The sequence below is a fragment of the Dermacentor silvarum genome, chromosome 6 (assembly GCF_013339745.2).
Source record: "Dermacentor silvarum isolate Dsil-2018 chromosome 6, BIME_Dsil_1.4, whole genome shotgun sequence".
Taxonomy (NCBI): domain Eukaryota; kingdom Metazoa; phylum Arthropoda; class Arachnida; order Ixodida; family Ixodidae; genus Dermacentor; species Dermacentor silvarum.
Genome location: NC_051159.1, coordinates 93,741,841 through 93,754,415, shown reverse-complemented (window position 1 = coordinate 93,754,415; position 12,575 = coordinate 93,741,841).

Below are 12,575 nucleotides of genomic sequence, written 5' to 3'. Positions count from 1 at the left end.
TAATCACAGCACTGGCCGAACACACAAAAACCAACATCACGTGAGAGTTAGACGTGTACGTACAAATGATTATCGGTAGTGGGAGCGTGATATTATCGCACATATTGAAATGGCCTTGACGATGTCCACACACCTAGTGATTCGGAGTTACAAAGTCTTCGAATTAATATGGCTATTAATGAATGAATAAACTTTTATTTAAAGCAGTGACTTGGCAGTCGAGGTGGGAGGGTCCCTTATTCAAGGAACCCTCTGGCTTGCATCGCTCTCCGGGTCCGGGCGACGAGTTCGCGCTGGTCGACCAGGTCCGGCTTGGAGATCGCAGCCACCCACGTCTCAGCGAGGAGGGTTGGGTCTGCGTCTGCTGCTATTGGTTGTTTCGTTGTGATGCTTGCTCGGGTGTGCTTGCATTGCCGTAGGAGGTGCGCCAGGGTGTCTGACACATTGCAATGTGGACAGGTGTAGCTGTATAGCGTCACGTAAGCTTCCGTGGGTGAAGCAGTAAGCTTCCGTGGGTGAAGGTATTGCTCTGGAGTCGCCTGTAGTCGGTGCCTTCGTTTCTCGTTAGTTTTGGATGTGGTGGAGGCTATAGCCTGCGTCCAAGCCGATAGTGCTGCAGTGTGCTTGATAAGTTAGCGGTATTGCTTCCGTTTCCTCTGCTGATTTGGGTGGGTGGGAAATGTCGAGAATCTCGTGCGGGAAGGCCCGGTTGACGCTTGCGCGGGCCGCGGTGTGTGCCGCTTCATTCCCCCCGAGTCCCTCATGTCCCGGAACCCGCATGGTGCAGGTGTATGGGGGGAGGAGTGTGGCCACGTTTCAGTATGTTAATCGCTTTGATGGCGATCCTGCCCTTCATGTAGTTTAGTGCCGCTGTTTGAGAGTCAGTGAAGACCACTATGGCATCCTCGCTTGTATTGGTGGCGAGTGCTATGTCCTCCTCCTCCCAAACAATTCTCGCCGAACACGCGGACACAGCAGAGGAGGCCTATGGAGGCCTATGGTGGCTTCCTCTGCTGCGTGCGCGTGTTTGGCGAGAATTGTCGCCAACGCCAGTGTTGTGCCCATGTAGTCTGTGACGCTGATGGCGAAGGCGTTTCGGCCCGGATACTTGGCTGCCTCCACGTAGCGCGCTTGCGGGTCGTTACGGTGCTTGTGTATGATGGCGTTTACCCTGGCGAGCCGTCTGCCACGATGGTGTTCTGCATGCATGTTCCGAGGGATCTGATGAAGTTGTAGACAATCTCGGAGCTTCGACATGATCTTTTCCTTACGTGCGCCATCGAGTTCTAGGTTGGTTACGTATCCTGTGCGTCGGAGGACGGCTCGGCCTGTGGTTTTGAGCTTTAGTCTCTCGATCTGGTTGATGAGGTGCGCTTCCGCGAGTTCTTCCCAGGAGTTGTGAACTGCCCATGCGAAGCAATCGGTCAGTGGAGGCGGTTGTTGGCAGTCCTAGGGCGAGCTTCGTGGCCTTTCGTATCAGGAGGTTTAGCTTTTGTTTCTCCGCTGTCTTCAGGTTGAGGTAAGGAGTTCCGTATGTAATGCGGCTGTAAAGGAGGGCTTGTACCATTCGAAAGGTGTCGTGCTCTTTGTGGCCACTTGCGACGATTTGCCACCCGTCGTATCAGATGAGTCAGCTGTACCACAGTGTTCTGTAGTCTAGGGAGTGTGGCGGAGCCAGGACCCTTCCTTGTGTATATGGAGTCCGAGGATTCGAAGTGAGTCGACCTTCGGTATCGGGGCCGGCTCCCTGAAAAAGGACTTGTGGGTCCGGTGCGTCGTGGCTTGGGGGCCGGCCCCGGGTGCGGGCCCCGAGTACTAATAGCTCGGATTTATCCGGGGCACAGTGGAGGCCGCAGGTGTTCAGGTACCGTTCGATGATGTTGACCGCCTCCTGAAGACGGTCCTCCTATTCGCCCGTGCTCGCGCCTCTCGTCCACAGTGTGATATCATCTGCATATAGAGCATGAAATATCCCTGGGACGGTGTCTAGGAGGCGGGGAAACTTGAGGAGGGCCACGTTGAAGAGGAGTGGCGAGATTACCGAACCCTGCGGCGTACCACTGTTAGGTAGGTGAAATCTCTGGCTCCGGAGATCGGCAATTCCCACCGTGGCCGTACGGTTGGCGAGGAAAGCGCGCATGTAGGCGTATGTTTTTGCACCACAGCCGATATCTTCTAGGTTACGGAGAACGGCTTCATGGCTCACGTTATCGAAGGCGCCCTTTACGTCTAGAGCTAGAATGCATTACTTATATGGCTATAAAACAAACGCTTTTGCCACTGCCTATTTGGCAGATAATGCCACTGAATTCTTTTTAACGCGACAGCGCTAAGGGCCCGTGTCACAGAAAATCCGGCTTCGGCGTCGGTGTCGGCTTCGGCGTCGGCATTAAGCATCGGCGTCTGGCGGAGTTAATCATGCCGAACCACATCATCCCGACCCACCCCGACCACATAGGCCCTCCGCGTGGCGCAAGGCGTTAGTGATTAAAAATTGAATTTCTCAAAGTAAAAGTCGTCAAAAAAATTGTTAAGTACGACTTAACCACAACCTACAGGCGTGATAGCTTCGGTTTGTAATTTGAATATACGAGAAAAAGGTTGATAAGCAGTCAGGGATCTTTGAATGCTATGGCGTTCCACTCTTAAATGCGAAGCTTAAGCGTCCTCCAATGCTGATGGTGTTTCGCTGTACTTTGGTTCTAGGCAACATTGAAGGAAATATTATTGCGATAGCAATTATATGGACACTCCAAAGCAGATTTCTGCCGTCGGCGTCGCCGTCGCCGTCGCCGTGAGGTTCCGTATGACGTCAATGGAGATGAAATCGTCGCCGCGCGCCGCCGAACGCTGTATGTGCAAGTGAAAGGGCGCGAGGGACGCGCGCTTTCACGGGGAGTGAACGCACGGCGGAGAACAAACGCGCGTTCTGTGCCGTGCTCCCTTAAGGGCTGCAGAAGTAGGCGTCTCTTTCCTCCTTTACAATCACCATATATGTAGAGCAAACGCGCCTTCTTCTGACGCACGAAAGGCCGTGGGAGTGGGAGGGGGGGAAGGGAGGCGACGTTTAGCTGCGGCACCAAGTGCCTATTTATGTCAGAGGCTCCGGCAACAGTCACCAACGCCGCACGCATTTTATTGCGATAGCAATTATATGGACACTCAAAAGCAGATTTCTGCCGTCGGCGTCGCCGTCGCCGTCGGCGTCGCCGTCGCCGTCGCCGTCGCCGTCGCCGTCGCCGTGAGGTTCCGTATGACGTCAATGGAGATGAAATCGTGACCGCGCGCTGCCGAACGCTGTATGTGCGAGTGAAAGGGCGCGAAGGACGCGCTCTTTCACGGGGAGTGAACGCACGGCGGAGAACAAACGCGCGTTCTGCGCCGTGCTTCCTTAAGGGCTGCAGAAGTAGGCGTCTCTTTCCTCCTTTACAATCACCATATATGTAGAGCAAACGCGCCTTCTTCCGATGCGCGAGACGCCGTGGGGGAGGGGGGGAAGGGGGAGGGAAGGGAGGCGACGTTTAGCTGCGGCACCAAGTGCCTATTTATATCACAGGCTCCGGCAACAGTCACCAACGCCGCACGCATTTTGAGCGAACGCGGGCAAAACGCCGACGGCGTCGACAACAGTTCTGCGCGTTGCCGGTGCTGCTGCATGTCCAAGTTTATACAGCTGATAAAGCTAATATCATTACTCCGTATAGCTCTCTACAAATTTGCTATCGCAATTGATGCTTCACCTTTCAGGTGAAACTGCGACAACTTTTTATGCGAACGCGGGCAAAACGCCGACGGCGTCGACAACAGTTCTGCGTGTTGCCGGTGCTGCTGCATGTCCAAGTTTATACAGCTGATAAAGCTGCTATCATTACTCCGTATAGCTCTCTTCAAATTTGCTATCGCAATTGATGCTTCACCTTTCAGGTGAAACTGCGACAACTTTTTTAGAGCTTACTACGTTATGAAACACGTCCTGTTTACTATCCATGTTCTCCCCAAGGCGAACCAGGTGCTATATCAAAACTATGATGATTAGGACGAACTTCAAGGTTGACACTACAACACTGTAGAACAGGCATGGACCAATGGAGGTTTATAAAATTGTGGATATTGTCCAGATCCCCTGGATTGTTTACAGCAACTATCGATAAGCATCCACCTCTTCATGACACTACAGCTGTGATGGTGGCGAAATAGCCACGTGCTAATCTGCGTGCATTGGAGCATGCAATGCCAAGGATTCATAAGTGGTCGAAACTCACGAACCGGGGGTTGTCTGTTTCGAGCCAGCGTGGCGCGTGTGCGTGCCTTGCACGCCGGTGGGGCTAAGGTGAACTGTCCGGTGCCTAAAGAAAACTTCCGTTTTCGCCAAGTTTGTTTGAAATACTTTCGAGGGGTTAATGCCTAAAAGTCGAGAAGTTATTGTTGTTGTAAAGGTTGAACTAATAAATAATGTTAATTCTCTTCCACCAAAGGGCTCTTGCTAGTGCCTGCTCTTAATGAAAACCACTCGCGAACGCAACCAAGAAGCCAAGTTGCTTCAAGGTGCACTTCACGACGGCCCGCCATTTGGTGAGAAATGCGCACGACATGCGTGCCATGAAAAATACTTCAACTGAAATAACCACATTTGTTGGGGATTACCTTATTAAATGTACACATATAGTTAAGGAAGAGAGGAATCGTGATAATAAACAGTAAAACGCCATCAAGTTAGCGTCCACCAGTTAATGTGTACTGTTTTTGATGTTTCAGAATAGTATAGAGAAAACCGGAATAGTGAGCGGGCGCAGGCACACACATGAGGATTAAGCAAGCAGGCCCAGCTATTTAAGACCTACACATCAGTCCAGAATCTTCCGTCCGCAACAATTTCCAGTTTTCTAAAAACAACGTGTCCGCTGCAGCGCAGTCGGCGTGACGCCGAGGCAGTCAATGACGGCCGACTGAATTTCTCGTCATATAGTACGTCTTCTTTCTTGTGCAGTTCAAGTTGTCGCAACAAAAAGCCTTTCCTACACCAGTGCTCCAGCTCCCGTGGCCGAGGTCATCCCTGGCGCCGACTGAAGCGAAATGGCGCGGACTCTGTCGTGCGCACTTTCCATAGCGAAGGGCTACACCGACTACAAGCGCACGAATCAATCGCGACTCTGCACTGCACGCGTCCCTCGCCGTTTACTGGTGCTCGTTCGTCGAGTGTTGCTGGCGCCGCCACCTGGACGGCGACAGCGAGCACCATCGGATCGCGTGGGAAGCATTCTCCCACGCGAACAAAAATCGATATTCGTAGCAGACTTAATTTCAACTTCTGCTTCTTATGATCTGTATTATCGTAGCACTTTTCCAAGCAGGTCTTTCGCAGCTGGTAGCCGGTGGAATGTGAGACGACCGTTGATCGTGAATTGCACAGGGTCATTGGCAATATATGTAGCATCCGTATATCTAAACATTTAAATACATGTAGTCGAGGCAATTTTTGGCACAAATACAGAAAGGTATTTCTCTTAGGAAAATGACTTATGTTTTTTCAAACATGCCCTGCATTGAATGACAGCAGTTTACGTAACGGATAAAGAAGTGGTCATGTTTTTTTCGAGAATACTTGACTGTGGTGGTATTTTGGTTTCGAACAGCGCAACCTCCTTGGAAAAACGCACTTCGAAGATTTTATATACTTTTCTTTAGTCAAATCGACGTATAACATTCATGAGGTCGAACTAAAAGGTATGTCACGGAGTTATGTCTGTCGAATATTTAACGTTTCTGGCCTAATTGTGCACTTCATAAATATTCATTCAGTACTATTCACTTAATCCGCAATGGCCGGATTCAGGCATTGTCATTCTTCCATAGACAATGTTGTCGACTAGGCGACCCAGGTTGAGTACCAGAAGTCCTGCAAACGATTATCTGCGGCTCTATATCTGGCTGTTGACGGAGCTTATGACGACGTCACCCAGGTAGCCATCTTCACCACGTTAGAGGTGTGTTCAGCACGTTATAAGCGTTACAGGCTTGGCGGCAAGATATATCTCTGGATGCGTAGTACCTACAAATATAATCTTTTTTCATACACGCCGAGGATCCCCGACCACATAGATCACCTATTGTGACACTGTCCTCAATTTGACATAGAAAACCTGTCAATATTCCGCGCACTGAGGTGACTAGATGATTGTCCACTGAGCGTACAGACACTACTCGAACACCGTCCCTTCGGATCATTGGCCCAGAAGGCCATTAGGGTACTGCTGTCCTTTTTAAAAACGACTGGCTTGTGCGAGTGCTTTTGATTACATGCCCTGCGCTTTGATTATATTCAGCGCTTCCTCTCTGTCTTGCTCTCTTTCTTCTTTCTATTCTTTTTCCCCTTCTTCCAGCGCAGGGTAGCCATCCAGACGCTTTTCTGGTCACCATTACTGTCTTCTCTTTCTTTTCTCTCTCTCGCTTCACTGAATACTCGTTTTCTCGGTATTTTCTGACATTGTACGAAGTACATAGTGGGTTTGCCCAATGTCCTCAAGGAAGTGAGAGTGACAACACCGTTATATTTGGTTGAGGTATCGAACTGTGCGAATGTTATGACTGATGTTCGTGAAACTTTTATTGTGTAAAAGGGGGTCAATTATGATGCTACACAGTGGTTATGCCCATGTATTTTTCTGACGTTAAGAAAGAACTAAATGTTACACTGAGATTAATTACCCGGAAAATGTAGGCCATTTTATGAGTCATAGGCAGGCAATGTTTTAAATTGTGTAGTTGAATTACAAGTAATGCAAACGTTTAATGCAACTATTGGGGAAAAGATAGCTTCACTTGGAATCGGGCTGTAATTATGTAAATTCGCACAGGACTGCTGTGTAGCTTGGAACGAGTTCCAGTGACCTCTACCCTTTCTCTACCTCTCCTTCACCCCCCCCCCTCCCTGCTCAATATTTGGAAAAGTACAATCATAAAACAAAGTTTTTTCTCATGGCGTTGTGCATTCTCCGTATCACTTTTCAAAATAAATAATTTACTGCAGGGTACCATGCGGGAGAGATCACGCGCCAAGCCGCTCTCAAGAGCCCTTGGGAAAACACTGCGAGTGACTAAAAACGTCATGATAGGTTCGAAACAGGAAGAAGTAACATGCCTTTACGTCTGAACACGAATCCTCAAAAAGAAAAAAAATACAGAAAACAAGAGACGAGTTAAATGCAGTAAACTCGGAAACTGCCCCCAGCACGGGCCAGAAAAACAATCGTATTCTTTCCTGTTCAACCAACGTTCTCTCCTGTCTCTAGAGAAAATACTAGCTTACCGCTCACCCACCCCCTCCAATGCGGTGGCGCCGGCATCAGCACTTTTCTTGTAAATACCGAAAACACCCCGCGGGAACGCCGTATAAGCGGACGCTGAATAACATGGTCTGAGACATCGCCCACCCTTGCGCAGCGTCTCAAACCGTCGTCCGATGAAAAATCACTAGCACGGGAGGAAGATAACAGCCACCATCGATCTGCCTCGTTTTGGGGCATGACGCCTCGGCTTGTTTTCTTGTCATCGCGTCAGTGCTAGCGTATTCATTAGTTGCAGCATCCGCAAGTAATGCGTCTTCCCTTGAGCACCAACGAGGGACTCATGGGAGGTGATGGCGTAGTCCGTTAGCCCGCTGCCCGCTGTCTTTGCAGCGGCAAAACAACGGCACCGAGGTCGATTAGCGCGCTTCCTTTGCCACACTGCGGTGCCTTACGAGTCGAGATTGAACTTCTTCAGTGCTTGGGATGGAGACCAACTTGAGAATCCTTGGGTCTAGTTTGTTTTCTCGTGACTTCTTATGCGGGTTCCAGGTAGAGGGACATGCATGTTGACCACGACGATGCCTGGAAAGAGGAAATGTAGTTAAAAAGACTAAATTGTTGTTATTTTTTATGCGAAGTACTCTTTCACTCTTGCCGGGCACTTTGTGGTAAGCAGGTAGATAAGTACCTGTCCGGTCTACTTTTATTAAATGTAAATAGAAGTTCCTGATGCTGTAATTGAACCTCTGACGCTGAGCACTGCAGCCCGATACTCTAACCACTAGGCCATGGTATTTTTTCTGTGTTTTTGCTAGGCTACATGTCTAAATAAAAGTTTATCACAGACCGCACTCGTTTTATATGTAGTAAAGCATGCAACAGTGACATCACATCTTTATCGCAGTCAATCATCTTATGCACATCACGTACTTTCACAGCCATTCATGAGTCATGAGCCTTGATACAACTTGGTGAAGAAACAGGCAATTCTTGTGGAAACGCTAACTAGCTCTTTGAGACGACAGGCACGCGCATGACCTCACACAGCACAAGCTGTAGCGCATGTTGCGCACGATAGTTGCCATTCGGCCACAGACCACTCTCCTTCCCTTGCGCTTTACGAATGGCAGCGTTAGTTTCTTCCTATTATTTTCTCGCTGCAGCTAACGCTTAGCAACGCTGCGTTAGACTGCACCGTCTTTGATATCTGTCCAAATCTTAGATAAGCAGGTTTTAATATTTATTCCCGGAGTAAAAAAAAGACTGTAATAACGCTGTCACCTTCCTCATGTCGTCGTCTATCTTTTGTCGTCACACAGATGCTTGCATCAAACACAACTACTTCCTTTGCACAAACATGCTCGTTCATTGGGAAATAACCCTTAGAAGAACTCTAAACGGTTATAGACAGCAAGCTAGCTGCAAAATACTTCATACAGCATCAAATCCTAGAGTGCGTGTGGTCTACGTAATTCTTTTGAATGTGAAGCGTTTCTTTGCCTAGTCAGAGTCAAGGTCGAACGTGAGGCAGTCCAAGGTTAGAGTTTGTCGCCGATGCGCACGCACCTCCATGCACCCGGTCGCTAACTGCTATTTTTCTCAGCCCTACTTAGCTCAGCCCCTCCCTGTTCTACGCGCATGCACGCGCACGCTCACACGCCTCTACTGGCATGGCACTTTCTTGCTCCACCCAATCTCTACCGGCGTGCGCACCACAAATAGACGTAGCTCAGTTGCGTTAGCTGCGCTACGTTGCTTGTAGGTCTCTACTCGCAGATACATCAATGAACCTCGAAAGTATCAAGCGGAAAAAGAGCGAAAGAGTTCAAAGGCTCTGCAGAGGCTCCAGAGGCATGCGGTGCGTACCAAAGCGGCCAGGCAGGAGCCGAAGCGACGGTGGTGGTGGTGAGAAGCTTTTATTGCACAATAAAGAGAGGTGTGGACCCCCTAATGGTAACCTATATACAGGCTGATGTTCCTAGACCGGGACCCCATTGGTCGAAGCCACCGTCCTGGCTCTCTGTACCAAGGCCCTTTGGGCTTGAAGGTCTGAGCTAGAGCACTGCACGGGCTCGGGCTTACCCGAAAGCCCGGGTCCGGCCCGGCCCGTGGGCCGGGCCGGGCCGGGTATAGGCGTTTTTTCACGGGCTCGGGCCGGGCTCGGGCACGGCGTGTGCTATTTGACCCGGGCCCGGGCCGGGCTCGGGTTTTTTGACGCAGGCCCGGGCCGGGATCGGGCTTTCTGCGAGTTATTCTCGGGCTTCTCAACTCTGAAAAACATATATTTTTCGCTCTCGGGCCGGGCTCGGGCCGGTTTCGAGTCGGGCTCGGGCCGGGCTCGGGCTTAAGGTAAAGGGGTGGCGGGCCTGGCCGGGCGGGTAACGTAGATTATTTCCGGGCCCGGGCCGGGCCGGGCGAGTAACGTAGATTATTTCCGGGCCCGGGCCGGGCTCGGGTCTCGCCATAAAAGTTTTGATCGGGCTCGGGCGGGCCGCCCAATGTAAAAACGGGCCCGAGCCGGGCCCGGGCCGCAAAAATCTGCCTGTGCAGTGCTCTAGTCTGAGCAGTCAAGCAGCGCCGTCTCCCAGTACTTTTGTGTAGGATTGGCGTTGGGGGTTAACGCTAAATTTTGCTGGCAGGCCCATACCGTATGGTAGGTATCTGCTACTTCGCCACAGTGCTGGCACCTGCCGGTGACTGACGGTGGTCAAAGTGTTTCATAATAGCCGGGCATAACATCGTGTTAGTGAAAAGTCTCAGGAGCGCGCATTCGTTCACCCACCCAAGCCCCTTAGCGGGCACATGATATCGGCGATGACTATATTTATAGTAATCTAGAATTCTTAATCTGGTGAGAAGTTGGTCCTCATTCTGGTACATGGAATCTGCGGGAGGTAGAAGGGAGATAAGTTCACGGGTAGCCGCATTCGCGGCCTCATTTCTCCCTCGACCCGGGTGACGAGGAGTCCTGACATTATGTTTTATCGGAGGACTAGATTTCTTCATGATCCAGCGCCATAATATTTTTGCCAGTGATGTGATCCATCCGGCCGCGTAGTGACGTCGCGCCCCTCGCGAGTCCGTAATGTTATTTACCAAGGAGAAATGCCCCGCTGAAGAACTGCGGCATGCCAGGGAATGGCCACTGAACAGGTTGCAGAGACCAAGCGGCGCCGATCAGAGGTCCGCCACTTGCGGGATTCAGATGTGTACTTTTAAAAATGCTTTATCGAAGACGAATTTGATGGGGCGTGCATCGTCTGTGACCACATGTGGTTCCGATCGTACGCCGCCAGGCGGTCGTGACCCGCGCTAGCGGTGGTCCTTGAGCGAGCGTTTCCCCGAGAGAACGGGAGTTCGTTCAGGTATTCCACTACATGCACGAGAGAAATACTCCGCATTGAGTTTATTAATCATCGAGGATGGTTTCTGCCATAATATTTCTTTATCTGCTAGGCAGCATTTTCACAGTACTGCACCGTACAACTTCGTGGTGCATGTTACCAGAAGTATACTGACGCACACACTGGGCCACCAGTGCATTGATGAACTGATCGTGCACGAGTCAAATCGGTCAGACAAGAGGATATGAGTGCGACATAATACATCGTGAAATACATTATTCTTAAGCAACACAATATAAGTCACATTAGCAAAAAAGCTTGGAAACGCTTGGTGCTTTCATGCTTCATATCACACATGTGCAAGTACGCTTCGTTAGCAGAGTAAGAATGCACGTAATTAACATAGTGAGCGCTTTGTCAAATAACTAAAGACTGTGAGTAAACGTAGCAACAATATTCTGGGTAACTGAGATGCCCAATCACGTGAATGTACATCTTTTAAAACGTTATTAGTGAGTGGTTGATTCACTGGTCTATCAAGTTATGGATTCATTAAAGCAATTGATTACAAGATCACCAATCAGTTTATATGGCAGGTTTATAACCCGAATAATTATTACTGCTGCCTCCACTCTACCATCCTGGAACTCCGCACTCAGACGCTACCTTCCACCATGCGAGACGGCGAACCGCAGACGGTCCCGTCACCGCCCGTTCTCTGCGCCGGTACAAACCGCCAGCGTGATCCCACCATCTTTAGCGGGACCGACGACAACGACGTTGAAAATTGGCTTGCGTCCTACGAGCGAGTAAGCGCTCATTACAAATGGGACGACTCGACCAAGCAAACAACGTCGTTTTCTATGTCGCGGGCGTGGCCAATCTCTGGTTCAAGAACTATGAGGCAGATTTCCGAACGTGGTCTACGTTCAAAACAGTCTTTATAGAAGTATTATTGTGATAGCAATTATATGGACACGCCAAAGTGTATTTCTGATATCGGCGTCGTCGTCGCCATCGCCATCGCCGTCGCCGTGAGGTTCCGTATGACGTCAATGGCGATGAAATAGTCGCCGCGCGCCTGACGCTGTATGTGCGAGTGAAATGGAGCGAGGGACGCGCGCTTTCACAGGGAGTGAAGGCACGGCGGAGAACAAACGGGCGTTCTGCGCCGTGCTCCCTGAATTAAGGGCTGAAGAATTAAGCGTCTCCTGCCTCCTTTACAATCACCATATATGTAGCGCAAACGCGACATCTTCCGACGCGCGAAAGGCCGTGGGGGATGGGAGGTACGGAGGGAGGGGAGGCGATGTTTAGCTGCGGCACCAAATGCGTATTTATATGAAAACGTTGTGAGGCGAGAAAGCGGTAAAGACTTCCGATGCTGCTCGACGAGTGTCCCGTTCTGATCTCGTCGAAAACCTCCGAGCCGCCCCCAGAGGCACCGGCAACAGTCACCAACGTCGCGCGCGTTCGGTGCGAACTCGGGCAAAACGCCCACGGCGTCGACAACAGTTCTGCGTGTTGCCGGTGCAGCTGCATGTCCAAGTTTATACAGCTGATAAAACTACTATCCTTACTCCGTATAGCTCTCTACTGATTTGCTATCGCAATTGATGCTTCGCCTTTGGGGAGAAACGGCGACAACATTTTTTGACCCTCGCGGTATCCGCAAACTTCGAGCTGAGCAGCGCTTGCGCTCATGCCCGCAGGACACGAGTGAAACATTCACCAGTTACATCGAAGACGTAGTCGATCTCTGCAAACGCGTCAATGCCACCATGTCGGAAGCGGGTGGAATTAAACACATCATGAAAGGCATTAATGATGATGCGTTCCAAATGCTCCTGGCCAAGAACCCGAACAGTGTTGCCGACGTTATTACCCTCTGTCTGAGCTACGATGAGCTACGCAACCATCGAGCTTTGACGAGGCCTTCTCCTGC